The 17,781-nt window shown below is 47.0% G+C and overlaps 1 pseudogene; it reads left to right on the top strand.

The window, feature by feature from the left end:
- Positions 1-1,658: 1,658 nt before the first annotated feature.
- Positions 1,659-10,425, top strand: LOC119283672 (annotated as a pseudogene).
- Positions 10,426-17,781: the final 7,356 nt, after the last annotated feature.

Below are 17,781 nucleotides of genomic sequence, written 5' to 3'. Positions count from 1 at the left end.
TTGGATTGTCTTCTTGAAGAATGTTGGGAAGACTTTCTTTATGAGGTTGACATCTTCCCAGGTTGCTTCTTCGGGAGTTAGGTTTTCCCATTCAACCAGCCACTGTGTAACAAGAACACCATTGCGAGGGAGAGATCGAGTTTCCCTAACTGCAGTGGGTTCAGTCTTAATTTTTCCTTCAGGGTGACCAGAGGGAGGTTTGCGCAGGGAACTGCATGGCTGCCCAAGTGTTTCTTTAGCTGGCTGACATGAAACACAGGATGAATGCCCACATTGCTTGGCAGTAATAACTTGTAAGTCACACGACCAATTTTTTCCATAATTCTGTAAGGACCATAATATTTGGTCGTGAGTTTGATTGCTTGCCGTAGGCCAAAAGCTGCCATTCTATAAGGTTGCATTCTTAAATACACCATATCTCCTGTGTCAAATTGCCTCTCCATTCTTTTCTTTTCAGCATATTTCTTCATTCGGCCTTGAGCTTGTGCTAGATTTTCTTTGAGCTTCGATAGCATGTGTTGTTTCTCCTGTAAGAAGTCCCGCGCTTTAGTGTCAGTAGGTCCAGGAACAGAGACCTCACTGATCATAGGAGGTGGATAGTTGTAGAGGGCTTGAAAAGGAGTGAATTTAGTGGTAGTGTGGTAAGTGGTGTTGTACCACCACTCTGCTAACGGTATCCAAGAATTCCATTGCTTAGGCTCTTGAAAGACCATACATCGGAGGTAGGATTCGAGGCATTGGTTGACCCTCTCTGACTGGCCATCACTTTGCGGGTGGTAAGCAGTGCTGAGTCTCAATTTGATCTTCATAGCTTTGAAAATACCCTTCCACATGTTGCTAGTGAAAATTCTGTCTCGGTCAGTCACTATACTGATGGGAGGGCCATGCAGTTTAAAGACATTGTCTATAAAGGCTTGGGCCACCGTGTGTACCGTGTAGGGATGGGAGAGGGCAATGAAGTGGGCATATTTGGTATATCTTGTCAACCACAACTAGAATGACCTCCTTCCCATTAGATTTGGGGAGTCCAACAAAATCCATTGTAATATGAGTCCATGCCATGTCAGGAGGTGGAAGAGGGTCCAAAAGTCCTGGGTACTGGCAGTGCTCAGCCTTTGCTCTTTGAAACATAGCACATTCAGTGATGAATTTCTCAACGTCCTTCTTTAGTCCTGGCCAGTAGAATAGCCTCTTAATTCTTTGGTAGTTAGCCACTATGCCAGAGTGTCCCCCAACTGCAGAAGCATGTAGTTTCAACCTTCCCAATGTAGATCTTCCCCTTATATCTGAGGATACCAGCTGTAAGAGAATAGTGTTTCTCAGCTTGTGGTGTGATCAGCAGCTTCTGTAATAGTGACTGGCAGTGATCATCTTCCTGGTAGCTTTTTTCTACAGATTCTATCCACGTAGGAGTGATGAGAGTGGTGGCCATGAGTGACATATCCCTTCTACTCAATGAGTCAGCAGCTCTGTTTTCATGTCCTTTCTCGTAGTTAATCTTGTAATTGAATTCTAAAAGCTTCAGCATAAGCTTGTGTTGAATTCCTTCTGAAACCTTTTGCTCTATGATGAACCTCAAGCTTTTTTGATCAGTTTTCAGATGAAGCTCACTGCCAATGACATAGTGTCTCCATTTCTTTAGTGCTTCCAGGATGGCCATGGCTTCTTTTTCGTATGTTGAGAAGGCAGCAGATCTAGGGCCTAATCTTTTGCTATAGAAGGCAATGGGCCTACCCTGCTGCATAAGGACAGCTCCTATGCCTGTTCCACTAGCGTCTGTCTCCACTGTGAAAGCTTGAGAGAAATTTGGGAGAGCAAGGACTGGGGCAGTGGTAAGACTGACTTTGAGTTTGTTGAAAGCTATTTGCTGGTGCTCTCCCCAATTAAATGAGTCTTTCTTGAGGACGTCGTGAAGTGGTCTGCAGATGAGGCCATAGTTCTGTACAAATCTTCTATAATAGCCAGCTAAGCCTAGAATTCCTCTGAGTTGTGTGGAGTTCTTGGGTGTTGGCCAGTCCTTTACAGCCTCAATCTTCTTGGGGTCGGTTTCAACTCCTTTGCCAGAGATAATGTGCCCCAAGTAGTCCACCTGGGGTGCAGCAAAGATGCATTTGCTAGCCTTGGCAAAGAGTTTGTGTTTCCTGATTAGTTCGAGCACTTCTTTCAGATGATGGAGATGCTCCAACAGGGTTCTGCTCTAGATGAGTATATCATCGAAGAATACCAGAATAAATTTCCTCATTAGATGAGCAAACACCTTGTTCATGAGGGATTGAAATGTTGCGGGTGCATTTGTGAGGCCAAAGGGCATGACCAAGTATTCAAAGTGCCCGAAGTATGTTCGGAAAGTTGTTTTGTGTATGTCTTCTTCTTTCATTCTAACTTGATGGTAGCCTGCGCAAAGATCCAACTTCGTGCAGTATTTTTCCCCATGCAGTTCATCAAATAAGTCCTCAATCACAGGGATGGGAAATTTGTTTTTGACTGTTTGGGAGTTGAGTTTTCTGTAATCTATACACATCCTCCAGGTACCATCTTTTTTTCTTACTAATATAGCAGGAGAGGCATAAGGGCTCTCACTCGGCCTGATAACACAGGCATCAAGTAGCTCCTTGACTTGTTTTTCCATCTCATCTTTTTGCTTATGAGGTATTCGGTAAGGTCTGACCATTGGAGGGACAGAGTTTTCTTTGAGAGGAATAGCATGGTCACAAGATCTTACAGGTGGCATTTCCTTAGGTTCAGCAAAGACATCCTTGTACTCTTGTAGCAGGTCCTCCACTTCTGCACACTGTTGTTGCATTGTAGGTTTCAAGTCAGGAGCAGGAAGTAAACAGTAGCCAGATACACCTTTGGGGGTCAATTTTTCCATTCTATGGAGGGAGATCACATGAATTGTCTTCTTTCTGTTATTGTCTTTGAGGGACACTGTTGTTTTGCCATCCAAGTTAATTATGATCTTCCTGTTGTCAAAATCCATAGTGATAGGACTGTGTTTGCTGAGCCAATCACACCCCAATATGATGTCATACTTCTTGAGGGGAAGGATTTTAAATGAGTTGGAGAACTTATGGCCCTGGATTGTATATTGTGTGTCCGCTATGTGTGATCCAGATTGTAGTTGGCCTCCCCCAGCTATCAGCACGGTTTCCATTTGGTGCTGAACAGTAGTACATGATGTTTTAGCAGCAAAGTGCATGTCCATAAATGTGTGTGAACTGCCAGAGTCCACTAGGGCTATGCCACATTTACCTCCGATATGGACTTGAAATGTGAATGTGGCAGCAGTTGGCTTTTTCCCCAAGGCCTGGAGAGAAATTTGCATTAACTGTTCCTCTTCTGTGGGGCTAGTCACAGGTGTGTCATGATGTTCTTCAAAATCTGTGTCTTGTAGGACTTCATCGGGATTGTCTTTCTCGTGGGTTTCTTCACTGGCCATGAGATTGAGTGTTTTATACTGGGCACATTTGTGGCCAAAGAACCACTTTCCCCCACAGTATCTGCAGACTCCTGGTTCTCTGTATTTAATCTCAGGTCTTTGATTGGTTTTTCTATCTCCGTCCTTCTTGATGGTAGTGCTATCAGTTGCCTGTACCTTTGGTGAGATTCTTCTGATATCCACCGTAGGGAGAGAATTTCCTCTGTGATGCTTGGGCTTGTACCCCTAACTCCATGTCTCTGGCAGTTTCAACTGCCTCATACAGTGTTTGTGGCTTGAAGGGTTTGAGGTAGTGCTTGATTTCGAGCCTCAGCCCATTGACAAAACATTTCACATAGTAGCTCTCACTAGCCCCTGAGTTTTCTTTCTTATAGGAAGCCATTTTTTCTTCAAACAGATCAATGTAAGCAGAAACACTGAGGGAGCCTTGTTTGATGGAGTTGAAGTTTTCTATCACTTCATAGGAGCTATTTTCTGAAAATCTTTTGAGTACAGCAGCACAAAATTAGTCCCAAGTGAGGTTTTCATCTAATACTCTAGAGTTTCTTAGCCATGTATCTGCTTTGCCAGTGAGGTACATTTGAGCATAATCCCATTTTGCTTCTTCTGGAACGTACACCATAGAGAAAACATTCTCAGTAGTTCTCAACCACTCCATGGGATTTGTTCCATCAAATGCGGGAAATGTTATCTTTGGAGCTCTGGCAATTTATCTGTAAAACTGATTGTCTCTGTCTGGTTCTCTGTAGTTATCTGTGTATCTGGTGTGGTGTGGGTTTTGCCTTTGTTGTTGACGTTGTTGCTGTCCAGGAGGGCCTAGCCCTTGCCCATGTTGTAGGCCGGGTAAGTAATGTTGTTGTGGGGGTGGTGTTGGGAGGTACTGGACTTGTTGCTGTTCTGGAGGGGGCCGAAACTGTTGTTGTGGTATTTGTTGGTGTTGTGGATAATACTCCTGCTGTGAGTACTCAGGTTGGTGATACCACTGTTGTTGATAAGGTGGATGATGAAGAACTTGCTGGTAGGGAGGTGGTTGCAGGGGTGGTCCTTGGCCTTGATAGTACCCTTGCATGTTGTAGTTGGGCGGCTGATGATATGCAAAAGCTTGCTGGTCATCCTGGTAGTGTCCCTGCAAGTTATAATTTTCCTGGGGGTTGTATACCGGAGCTTGTTGGTCATCAGTCCAACCAAAGTGTGGTGCTTGTTCCTGCTCTCGGCGTCTCCAAACTGGTGTCCCCTTGTTGAGCAGAGGCGATGCGGTGGTCTGATTTCTGTTTACTAGCTCTGGTTGCTGGGGGGATTTTATGACTGCTGTTGGGGTGGGGGTTGTTGCTGAGATGGCCCTGCACCATTCGTCGTTGTTGTGGAGGGGGTCAGCTTCTCCTCCATCCTCAACATGAGTTCTTCCAAACGTGAGAGCTGCTTCTTGACCGCCGTGACTTCCGTGCGGATGCTCTCCATCTCGGTCTGTAGACCGTCGACCTTGCCATCCAATTGCTCCATGTCGAGTTTGATTTCTGCGACCTCGGTTGCGTCTGCCTTGTCGTCTCCCTTCGATTTCGCCATGGATCGAGATCTGGCTCCGGAATTTTACCACAAGGACGAGCCTTGGAACCCTTGCTAGATCCGTCTCCCTTCCGCCACCAGCGCTCCTCGCCGCCGATAGCACTCGAGCCGACCTTGGTCACGGGATTTTACTACCAGGAGCGGATCTCGCCGGCAACCGTACCTAGCTGTCGACTAGTGCTCGAATTGGTCTACCGCCGTCGTCCGCCTCCTTTCCTCTCGCCACCGCCGCGCTGCCAAGGACCGATAACATCTGATACCAATTTGTCAGATCCTACTGAGGATCAAACAATCAAGAATAGATCACTCACTTCAAGTGAATCACTGATAAGCTCCCGTTGCGGAGACCCTTCTATTAATTGGGGAATTTTGCTACAAGTGCGACTAGGAGGATAAAAAGCTAGAGTTGAGTTTATCTCATTACATTGGATGCCCTCTCCTCGCACGCAGGCGAGCTTAGGGCATCTCCAGCCGCGCCCCCAGGAAGGCCTCCCCAGGCGATTTTTTTGTGCCGGCGCCGAAAAAACGGCCCAGTCGCGCCCTCAGGAGCCCGATTTTCGCCGGCTTGGGCCGAAAACAGCGCTGGCGGACCCAGGCCGAACCCGGCGCGCTGGGGGGCGCCGGGGCGAGCTGTTTTGGCGCGAAAAAGACGCGGGCCAGCCGCGTCAGCGACTCGGCGCCTCGTCTTTCCCCAACGGCCTCAGTTCCCGTGGGGAATCAATGGCAAGGCTGCCGCCGGTCAGCCTTGCCATTGATTCCTCACGGGCGACGCGTCACGGGACGGCGCGCCGACGCCTCCCCTCCCTCGCAGGCGTACACACAGGCGCGGCGCGGCTATAAAAGCCGGTGGCCTCCACTCGCCTGTGCCCACACCATCCCCCGCCCCTCGCCGCCGTCCAGCCCCTCCCTCTCCCTACCTCTCCCGAGCACCGTGCCCAGCCCCGCCGTCGCCATGGCAGAACGCTTCCCCGGAGACGAGGCGGCGGCCAACGGCTTCGGCCGCCGTTCGCTCCACGAACAGGAGTCCTGGCTCCTGTTCCAGGCAAACATCCCGGCGCCGCCAGACATGCGCGCCGGGCCGACGGGGTGGAGACTCAGTGCCGGGGGAGTGCCCATTCCCCCGTTGCCCGACGCCGTGGCGAAGCCGAAGTACTTCGCCGAGGAAGTCGAGATCGTGCGCGCGTCGCTCACCGACGCCCAACTCTCCCTCCCGCAGTACGCCGCCGACAACCACGTGGCATGGGCGGCGTACTTCGAGCGCCGCCAGCAGCAGCGCTTGGCGTCCACCAACGGCGCGCCGGTGGTCGACGGCCGGCAGAACAACAGCGAGGGGCGCCACCTCTGGTGGGGCGTCCCCGGCCGCACACTCGAGGGCGTGCTCACGTACCTCGAGGGCGGCAACGACCCGCCATTGGCGTACCCCCTGGCGAGGGTGGCCGCCCCGTCGCAGCACCGACGCGCCGGGCCGTGGGCGCCAAGGAGGTTCGGCTCCTCCTCTTCTTCCTCCTCATCACGCTCTTCTTCGCGCTGCTCCGGCTCTCTGGCGCTGCTCGGCGTCAAGGCCGAGCCCGCGGCGGAGACGCCGCTCGGCTGGCGCACTCGCAGCGCCGGCATCGTCATCAACGAGGGCGGCCGGCGTGCCTCCTCCTCGTCGGCTCCTCCGCGCTTCGTCAAGCCAAAGACGGAGCCGGGGCTGGCGCTAGTGAAGACGGAGCCGGGGCTGGCGCAGGTGAAGCCGGAGCCGGGGCTGGCGCCGGTGAAGCCGGAGTTCGACGACGACGCGGCCCTAGAATGGGCGCGCCAGGACTCCATTGCGATGGAGAAGGTGCGCCGGGAGAAGGAGAAGGAGCGCCAGTGCACCGCCCTACGCCGCTTCGAGGAGCGCCGACGCGGCCGCGAGGAAGGCGGGGTCGTCGTCTTATGCGACAGCGACGACGACGACGACGCGCCGCCGCCTGTCCGCCATGGTGACGCCGGGCAGGGGTCCAGCAGGGGCGCCCGCGTCAAGGAGGAGAAGGCCGACGACGACGATGGCGGCGACGACTTCAGCCCCTTTCTTTTTTTAGATTAGGTTAATGTAATGTTTGGCCGAATTTCGTCGAAATTTGCCATGTTTGGCCGAAATTTAACTAGTTTTTATCATAACTTCGCCGAACGGCTCTGTTTTTTTTTTAATACGCGTCTGGGGGCGGCCCTGGGGGCCGACGGCTAGGGACCGACTCGCCTCCAGGGCCATTTTTTTCGTCGGCTCACCCCCATGCGGCGCTTTTAGACGCCCCTGGGGGCCAACGGCTGGAGATGCCCTTATAAAGCAGAGGAAGTAAAACAGGGAGAGTGGACGGTAAAGTAGCTGTTGCGATCCTCGCCGTCCATCCCGCATCTTCAGTCTTGACCGTAGGATCTTCATTGTGGCTGAACCGGCATGGGAATAACTGAATATAAGTGACAGTAGCAGTCTGGGACTGACAGCCCCAGCCCACGCTCTCCGCGTCCCAGTTCCGCCGCCTCCTCCACCGCCGCTCCCTCGCCGTCTCCCGCCTCGCCGGGGCTCCCCGGCCCAACTCCCCCAACCCCCGCCTGGACGACGGCGCCGCGGGGCCCGTGGCCGTGGGAGAGGCGCGGGAGGTGGGCGGGGGTCAGCAGCAGCATCAGGACGAGCAGCAGGAGGAGGAGGGCATGATGCGCCGATGCTGCAGCAGCAGCAGCAGGGGGAGGAAGAGGGACATGATGAGCCGCAGCAGCAACAGGGGGAGGAAGAGGGGCAGGACGACCAGCAGCAAGGAGAAGAGGAGGAGCAGGAGGAGGGGGCGGTGGAGGATGTGGAAATGGACGATGCGGGGGAGGTGGTCGCCGGAGATATCGATGCTGGAGGCAATGGTGACCCTGAAGAAGGGCAAGGCGAAAGCGAAGGCTTCGACCCCAACTCGGAGGTGAGGCTCGTTAAAATTCATGGCTTCTGATAGCTTCCTGTTGATCTATGTGGGATTTTAGCTCCATCCTGCTAACAATGGCCTTCATTTGGGGACTCATGTAGATTTTTTGAGATTAGATTCATGTCATTGGTGGATGACTACTTGTGAAGTCCCGACAGTAGATTTTTGGAATTGCTACTCGTCATGGTATTGTGGTGGTTCTTTTCTATCTTAGAATCTAGACTTTTAGCACATTGTTGGAAGTAGGATGAGATTCCTAGATTGTCTCTTCCGTTTCTGGGTTGGAATGAGCCAGTAAGCAATGATGCTTTTGGGTTTTACTCCTACTCAACAATTAAGCTTCTTAGTGGGTGTTTGGTTCAGGGACTTTTTAGTCCCAGAGACTAGAAAAAGTCCCTAGGAACCAAACAGGAGGGACTTTTTCTACAGGGACTAGAAAAAGACTCTACTGAAGAGTCTTTTTTGATTAGTCCCTGGGACTAGAAAAAGTCCTAGGACTTCTGAACCAAACACCCCCTTGGCTACAACAGCTAGCTCTTTCCTGAGAATACAATATATTATTGGTTGCTGCTGAACAACAGTTTAATTCCTGAGTTTTCACGGATATTTTGCTGAGTGCTTTGATTCCTGACTAGAATTGATTAACCACACCACACCACACATACTGTTCTTGTTTGCAAGCTAACTACCTATGCTTGGAAGCTTCATGCATTGTGCTTGCGAGCACCAAATATGTGCTTGTTCTCTTTTTCATCTAGACCTCTGAGTCCCATTTCTGTTTCAGGTGGGTCAACCTAATGGAGTTGAAGAAAGGAAGAGAGAGTTGACTGACAAGCTGGATACCTTAAGTAAGAAAAAGCATGATCTTGTGCAGATGCTGAAGCAGGTAATTTTCTCATCGTTTTGGCTGCCGCTTATGGTTCAGAACAAGTTGCTATGTTCTTCATCCCCTGTTACGTTTCTGTCTGCATAAGTAACTGAACCTTGAATACCATCTGACCTTCGGTGGTCGACAACTTCAGGTGATAATGTGTGTGGCTTTGACTGTTTTCACCATTAATCGAGTAGCCACTTGAAATACACTGGTTCGAATGAGTTTTTCTTTTATTTGAAATATATGAACCGAAAAATTGTAAACTTGCTATCCCATCTGAATGTGAAACTGATTAAATAAATAATAAATCCATAGTTTAAATTTGCACTGGTTTCTAATGAAGTACTTCAACAAATTTGAGTTGTACAAAGTTCGTCACCATGGACAGGAAGGAGCGTTCTGCAAAGTAATTGGAGTTGCTTATATATGTGAACTGACATAAGAAACGGGTGGAATTTGTAATAGGCTTTCAAATTCTCCAGGTTATATTATTTTGTACTACTTGTTACTCTGTATCAAACATGTCTCTTCATCAAATATATTTTAAAAATATTAATCATGGTGCCACATATGCAATGTAACCTTGTTGTCTGTATACAGATTTGCACAGTAAGTACAAACTTTTTGGTGGTCACATGCTCTATTTTCTTCGAATAAATATCCGGGGGGTGATCAATAGCCAGTAGCCAGTGTACTAAGTAAGATTAATTTTGGCCATCTGACAGATTTTAAATGCCGAAGAGGAAATCAGAACACGCATGCAGGCTTCACTGTGTGCTGCCATGCCTCAGCCGCCAGAAAACACAGCTGATGGAAGTGTTCCTAGACAGGTGCCCAGAATGACCGTTGATGTCAATTTCAGTGAGTTTGCTGGGGAGTCAGATGCTGGTTCCAACCAGGGCACTCCTGGGCGCCCCTTGCATCATGTTCACAGTATTTCCCCTTCAACAGCCTCTTTTGCTAGGTCTCCATTCGGTTCTCGCAACCACAACCCTGTAAGTTTTCGCAATGGCCATGTTTCGAGCTCAAATCTATATTTTCCTGTTGGATGCTTTAATGAATCAACCTAAGGTACTAGCAAAAATGAGTCTACATTAGTAAATTCGTAAATTCATTTCAGCAATAGATCATGATTTCCTTTAAGTTCTCAGGCTTCAGAATGTTGTTACATATTTTGGATTTCCCTTTTGTATTCATCATTTTGGTGGAATTAAGTGTTTCTAGAATATGAATGATCGCTGTGATCGAACCGTGTGCTTGTCCATTTTGAGCTAAAACCACCTGTTATCTCACAGGGCAACACTCCAAGAAGTCCAGCACCTTTCTCTACAGCAAGCCCATCTCGCTTCGCAGGTACTGGGCATCAAGGACACCACCCCTCAGCATCATTTACCAGCAGGCAACTTTGTAGCATCGTCGCCTTCCCCTGCTGCATCCGGTGGCTCTTCCTCTGTATTCAGGGACTATCGCCCGCCCAGTTCAACATAATTCCACAAAACCCGAATGGAGGCTACAATGTACATGAGTCGCCGTGAATAGTTGAATGCTCTTTGCACTCCTCCTTGCATTGTTACTTTATTGGCAATATTATCAGATTGCAAAGGGCAATTCGGGGACACCAAGGTCACGTTGAAGCATCATTTTGTATCTCGGTGCTAGCGCTGCTAAAAGGGAGTCGTGTTCTTCTCCTTGAGCTGAGGTCGAAATCTAATATCACTTTAATTAAACTATAATACTTGGTATCCTAAGTTGACGAATTCAGCTTCACTGATGGCTTGTTGGCAGAAAGGTTGAGCTGAAAATGGAAGACTGAAAGTATATACCATGTAGTTCTGTTTTTAGTTTCCGAGCACAAAATGTATTCCTGCTGAGAATCTCAGGACTTGGTTCTTGAGTTTTATACAGACAGGTTCGCTTGTTGCGCAGCAGAATGGTTGCTGCTATTGACACACAAGGAGGAAACTCCTGCGGAGACTTTTTAAAGTTGCAACAAAATGATGTTACATGCCGCTACAGAAGTGCTATTGTATTGAAGCGTGGAGCACATCAGTTTGGACTAAAATAACCAATACAAATCTTTCTTAAAGATCGTGCGTCCCTCGAACAAATGTAGAGCTCAGACAGCAGCGTCGAGTACCGGTAGACATACACCGTGTGTAACAATCAACAAATGGGAGGGCTGTAAGCTACAGAAAGTAGGTAGCGTAAATTAGTCCAAGCAGCCAGAAATTAACTGATCATTAAAAGGTACACTCAATGAGAAGAACAACAATGTAAAAATCTTCTGTAACTGTAAAGCATTGACATAAGGGTGTAAAAAACCAACAATCAGCAGCTCTCCTGGGTCATTGCCAGATTCTTAGTTTGTTCCAGAGGTATTTTCCAAATTTGTCGGCACGACCTTGGGCTATTATCGGCTCGCTATCCTGTACTTGCCGTGTTCAATGCCTAACATCTAGGTGATGGTCTGAAATCTGTCACCAGCAACAAGGCATGATTTGTATAAATTGTGATTCATTCGGACCAGGTTTTGGATAATAAATTATATCCAGACTCGTTATTTGTCCAGAAGAGGAAATGACCAATTTTATGCTTGTTATTTTGAGGTGACAGTATAAGAAGGCATGCTACCTAAACTGAACATGCAATGCCCTATATTAGGAGTATCAGATCAAGAATGCATAATGAGGAGACTTCCAAGAGGAAACAGAGTCCAGCAAATCTGCAAGGTTCTCTGTAGTTTGAAACAGCTAAAACAAAACAAATGCCTCTGAATTTTCTTTTTGCTCAATTTAAAAATGTTTTTTCAGTCATAGCAATAGATCCATAGCCACATGCATACCCCCAGACTACGTGTGCCTCACAGAACACAGTCCACGGAAATCAAAGAACATCTACATGGTTGTACTAAAGGGTGCGGGAAAAGAGAGTAAATTTCTGCATTTACCTCGTGTTATGCTGCCACAAAATTAGACCTTCTGCATCCCCTAAAATTGGGCAAAGAAGTCCTGCAAGGTTCATGACAATATTTAGAAATAGGAAGTTAATGCAGTAGACAGCTACAACATTGAAACTCTGGTACCGCGATAAAGACATATTTCTGATTACTTCTTTGATGTACAAGTACAACCAACCGCATTATCTACAAGCCATGTGTTACATTTTTGAAATAAATTTAGTGCACACAAGTCAAATTCAGGAAATGATGTGACAAGAAGTGTAGCTATTTTCACGCCACTTGGATAATGATATGTCTGGTCAAAGAGAAGTGCACACACTGACCAACCCCGAATTTAAATTTGCCAGAGGGTAAGTAAAGAACAAAGTAATCATATATGATTAGTATTATATGGCAGCAATTTCTTAATAGCATCACAAAGATCGTCTAGTTGGAAACGTTTCAATGCCATGTATCCCTGGGCCCTACAAACCATCCTCATATTCAACTGTTTTTTCCCCAAGTTATACACACCTTTGATATGGTACAAAGCTAATTCTCTACCAGTAATATTAACCAGTAACGCCACTGAGGATACACAGTTCAAGAATGGCACAATGCTACAAACAAATGACTGGCATGAATGCCAACCTGCTTATTGCACTTCATTGGCATCTCTAGCAGCAATCAACCTAGCTTACTGGTTCTGTGTTACTGTATGTGTTTTCCTTTTCAAGCAAATGTGTAACACGCCTCCAGATATAGGATATCCAGTTTATGACCACTCCAAAAAAGTTGCACAGGATGCAAGCACGTATGCTAATCTGCAATTAAATATGTACCATCTTTCGTTTTCCATGTAAAACTTGAACACATGAGGCAACTATCAGCTTGTTTCCTGAACAACAATACACAATGCCTCAGAAATGTACAGTTAGTCAAAGCCAACTACCACTGGAGTGAACCTCTAGAATTTAACTTTGGCCAGAGGGTAAATAGCAAAATAATCATCTAGTATATGGTTGCTATTACGGTGGCATTTCTCAAAACCATCGCAAATATCGTCTAGTTGGAGACATTTCACTCCCATGTATCCCTGGCCCTACAAGCTATCCTCATATTCAAATGGTGCTTTTCAGTCTATACACATCTTTGAGATGGTATACAAAGTTAATTACCTATCAGTAGTATTAGCCAGTAACACCATTGAGGATACACAGTTCAAGAATGGCACAACGCCACAAACAGAAGACTGACATGAATGTCAACTTGCTTATTGCACTCCATTGATATCTCTAGCAGCAATCCCCCTTGAGTACTGGTTCTGCACTTCCCTATACTGTGAGAGATTTGATTAGCACATCATCCATGCCAACAGTGTGTTGGAAATATGAGCAAATTACTACGAGATTTAATCTGAATAAATAGAAGATAAATCATGACTACATCAGCAGAGATTAAACTAATCATGTGAACTAGCATAGCAGATGAACAGATCACATCTAGGGCACATACTAGAAACATGAATTCTACCACGATCTCGAACAGGAAGGATAGAATCACATACGGTGCAGCGGGAGCAGCACCGCCGGCGTTGACGTTGTCGCCCATGTCGTCGAGGATGAGGTTGCCGAGGTCGGGGAAGAAGTCGTCGTTCGCGAAGTCGTCACTGCCAGCAGTCGCGCGAGTGCGCTCCCCAAAAACCTGATCGCCCCTCTCCCGTAAAGGATCACGAGAGGCGGGGTTCCGGAGGCCTGCTGTTCCTTCTCCCGGTGCACGCCAAAAGGAGGGATGGAGAAGAATTGCTTGGCGGCGCAATGATCTGGAACGGTGGTGAGAGACCATACGAAGCGGCGGCTAGGATAGACGTCTGCCTGACTATACAATGCGGGCCGGGTAGGTCGTGGGAGTAGACCCCACGTCCGAGTCGTCACGATCCAAAAGAATCGGAAACGGTTCAGTAATTAACGCGTCCGTTAATTATTAATTAATGACTCATTAATTTTTCCAAGCAGCAAAAATATAGACAACGTGCATAGCTGTGTCCTCGGCTCGGCTCAATCCCGCAACCCGCAGCGCATCGTGACGAGGCGTGGCGAGCGAGGAGGAGGAGCGCGCGTGTAGGTCTCCTCTTCTCATGCTCATACAAGTGGTAGAAGAGCTCACCTTATAAAGAGGTGCAACTCTCTCTCAACTTATGAGGTGGGACTAAACTTTAGCCTCACTCACTCTACTCACATGTGTGCATGAATGGGCCAAGAGAATTTCAGAATTTTAGTTGGGCTTTGGGCCAAAGGCCTACTAGCAAAATTCCAACAATCCCCCACAAAGTCTCATTGGCACATCTCATCATTTAGTTCCAAAACATTGTTTTATATACCGGTGCTTAGTGGAGACTGTGAAGTTGAACTTCCACTTAGAGATTTATGCTACACTAGATCACAACTTGAATAGTGGACTATGCCTTGAAGTACAAGTTTTCTGTGAAACTAGTTTCACACAAATTCTTGACCGATACTGGGCTGCCGCAAGGCTTCCCCGCGGGTGGAGCGTATACGTCATACTCCAGGGCCTTTCATGAATTTATTAGAGAACAACCAATTCTCACAGACTGCGGCATTAACAGTCAAATTCATATAGGTGTGTTCCTCAGAAGATGTTCTGCAGGACAACATCTCTGCTTACCCGAATAAGCCACTTGGAACACATTAAGATAAGTATCAACCTGCCATGCAGATCAGGAGAGTATTGCATCTTCACGGAGTGGATAATTAATATAGGGATACTCTCCTCCCAGCTGACCAACAGCTTGTCTCCCACTTCTACTTCACGGGATCTCCGATCACATAGAGTGGGTTACCACTATGGACAACTCATGTGGTGGGTCTCAAACCCATCTCCATCGATGCATTATCTATCACATTACGTGATAGACCCTTTGTGAAGGGATCTGCCAAGTTTTTCGACGTTTGGATATAATCCAACGTAATAACTCTGGAGTTCCTCAATTTTCTGACAGATTTTAGTCTCCTCTTCACATGCCTTGAGGACTTCATATTGTCCTTAGAACTGTTTATCTTGACGATCACAGTTTGATTATCATAGTTCATCAAGATAGGGGGTATTGGTTTTTCAACCATAGGTAAGTCCATCAAGAGTTCACGAAGCCACTCTGCTTCAACAGTGGCAGTGTCTAATGCTGTGAGTTCTTCTTCCATAGTTGACCTTGTTAAGATGGTCTGCTTGCAAGACTTCCAGGAAACAGCGCCACCACCAAGTGTAAAAACATAACCACTTGTGGCCTTTATCTCATCAGCATCAGAAATCCAGTTTGAGTCACTATAACCCTCCAGTACCCTTGGATACCCGGTGTAGTGAATCCCATAGCTCGCGGTGCCTTTCAAATAGCGCATAACTCTCTCAAGCGCATCCCAATGATCATCTCCCGGTTTTGACACAAACCGACTCAGCTTGCTCACAGCAAAAGAGATGTCAGGCCTCGTGGCACTGGCCAAATACATAAGCGAGCCAATAATCTGAGAATACCTCAGTTGATCTCTAGCAATCCGTCGATTCTTTCGAAGCAACACACTAGCATCATATGGAGTTGGAGAAGGCGTGCAGTCGCTATACCCAAAATGACTCAAGACCTTTTCCACATAGTGAGACTGAAGCAGTGTGATCCCACCATTCTCATCTCTCAACATCTTGATGTTTAAGATAACATCAGCTACTCCTAGATCCTTCATCTCAAAACAGCGAGATAAGAAATCCTTAACCTCCTTGATTAAATCAAGTTTGGTTCCAAAGATCAATACGTCATCGACATACAGACAAAGAATAACTCCTTCGCCCCCACCATAGCGATAGTACACACACTTGTCACCATCATTTACTACAAAGCCGGCAGCAGTTAATGTTCTTTCAAACTTCTCATGCCACTCCTTAGGAGCTTGTTTAAGGCCATACAAAGACTTTAATAACTTGCACACCTTTCCTTCCTGACCAGGTACTACAAAACCATCTAGCTGGTCCATGTAGATTTCCTCCTTCAACTCTCCATTGAGGAAAGCCGTCTTAACGTCCATTTGATGAACGAGAAGACCATGTGAGGCAGCCAATGATAGTAGCACCCGAATTGTGGTCAGTCTAGCCACGGGTGAGTAAGTATCAAAGAAGTCTTCACCTTCTTTCTGGGTATAACCCTTGGCCACAAGCCGTGCCTTGTACTTTTCAATCGTACCATCAGGTCTAAGCTTCTTCTTGAACACCCACTTACATCCTACAGGTTTGCACCCATAAGGACGGTCAGTGATCTCCCAGGTACCGTTAGCTAAGATGGAATCCATCTCGCTACGTACAGCTTCCTTCCAGTAGTCAGCATCAGGAGATGCATAGGCTTCTGAAATAGTCCTGGGTGTGTCATCCACGAGGTACACAATGAAATCATCACCAAAGGACTTTGCAGTCCTCTGTCTCTTACTCCTCACAGGAGTTCCATTGTCACCCTCAACAGGATTCTCAACGTGTTCCATCACAATGGTGGGTTTAGGAATTATAGTGAATTCCTCACTAGATGGAGTAGGTATCTCCTGATTTGATGAACTCGACATATCCTTCATAGGAATTATGTCCTCAAAGAAAGTTGCATCATTTGACTCCATAATTGTACCAACATGCATGTCGGATACCTCAGATTTTATTATCAAAAATCTATAACCGATGCTATGAAAAGCATAGCCCAGAAGAACACAATCCACGGTTTTTGGTCCAAGCTTGCGCTTCTTGGGAATTGGTATATTGACTTTCGCCAAACAACCCCAAGTACGTAGGTAATAGAGTTTCAACCTTTTCCTTTCCCATTCCTCAAATGGAGTCATGGTCTTATGCTTTGTGGGAACTCGATTTAGGACATGACACGCAGTCATTAGCGCCTCCCCCCACCATTCCTTGGATAGACCCGAAGTGTCTAACATGGTGTTAACCATATCAGTTAGAGTTCGGTTCTTTCTTTCGGCTACCCCATTTGACTGGGGTGAGTAGGGAGGCGTCCTCTCATGGATTATACCATGTTCTGCACAAAACAGATCAAATTCATTGGAAAAATACTCTCCACCACGATCGGACCTAAGCCGTTTAATTTTTCGATCAAGTTGGTTCTCTGCCTCAGCTTTATAGTTTTTGAAGAAAGTCAAAGCCTCATCTTTTGATTTCAGAAGATACGCATAACAATATCTAGTGGAGTCATCAATCAACGTCATGAAGTATCTCTTTCCACCTTTTGTCAACACGCCATTCATCTCGCAAAGATCAGAATGTATAAGCTCTAGTGGCGCCAAGTCTCTTGCCTCTGCAGTCTTATGGGACTTGCGAGGTTGCTTAGCTTGCACACATACTTGGCACTTAGAGCCCTTGACAATAGAGATTTTCGGAATTAAATTCATATTGGCTAGCCGCGTCATGCATCCAAAGTTAATATGACAAAGTCGTGAATGCCAAATATCAGACTCATTATTGTGGCAAACATTATTAATAACTTTAGTGCAAATATCTGACAAAGATAGGCGGAACAAGCCTCCGCACTCATAGCCTTTTTCAACAAATTGTCCACACTTAGAAATTACAACTTTATTGGATTCGAAAACCAACTTAAAACCATCTCGACATAAACGGGAACCGCTAACGAGATTTTTATTGATGGACAACACATGATGAACGTTCTTCAGACGCACAGTCTTCCCCGAAGTAAACTTCAGATCGACCGTACCAACACCTCGAACGATGGCATGTGACCCGTTCCCCATCAGCACGGGAGAAGTCCCAGTGGCCTGGTAAGAAGAAAACATGGAGGCGTCAGCACAAACATGTACATTGGCACCGGTGTCAATTAACCAATCAGGGGATTGAAATACTGAAAGGATGGTAGGAAAAATACCGTACCCTGATTCCTTCATATCAGTATCACCGATGACAACATTAGCGGACTTGCCGCTCTTCTCATGTTCGCGCTCCTCAAAGCGGTTAGGACACTTCG

The sequence above is a fragment of the Triticum dicoccoides genome, chromosome 4A, assembly GCF_002162155.2.
Source record: "Triticum dicoccoides isolate Atlit2015 ecotype Zavitan chromosome 4A, WEW_v2.0, whole genome shotgun sequence".
NCBI lineage: Eukaryota > Viridiplantae > Streptophyta > Magnoliopsida > Poales > Poaceae > Triticum > Triticum dicoccoides.
The sequence above is the reverse complement of the archived record's forward strand: the minus strand, read 5'-3'. Positions and strand labels throughout refer to the sequence as shown.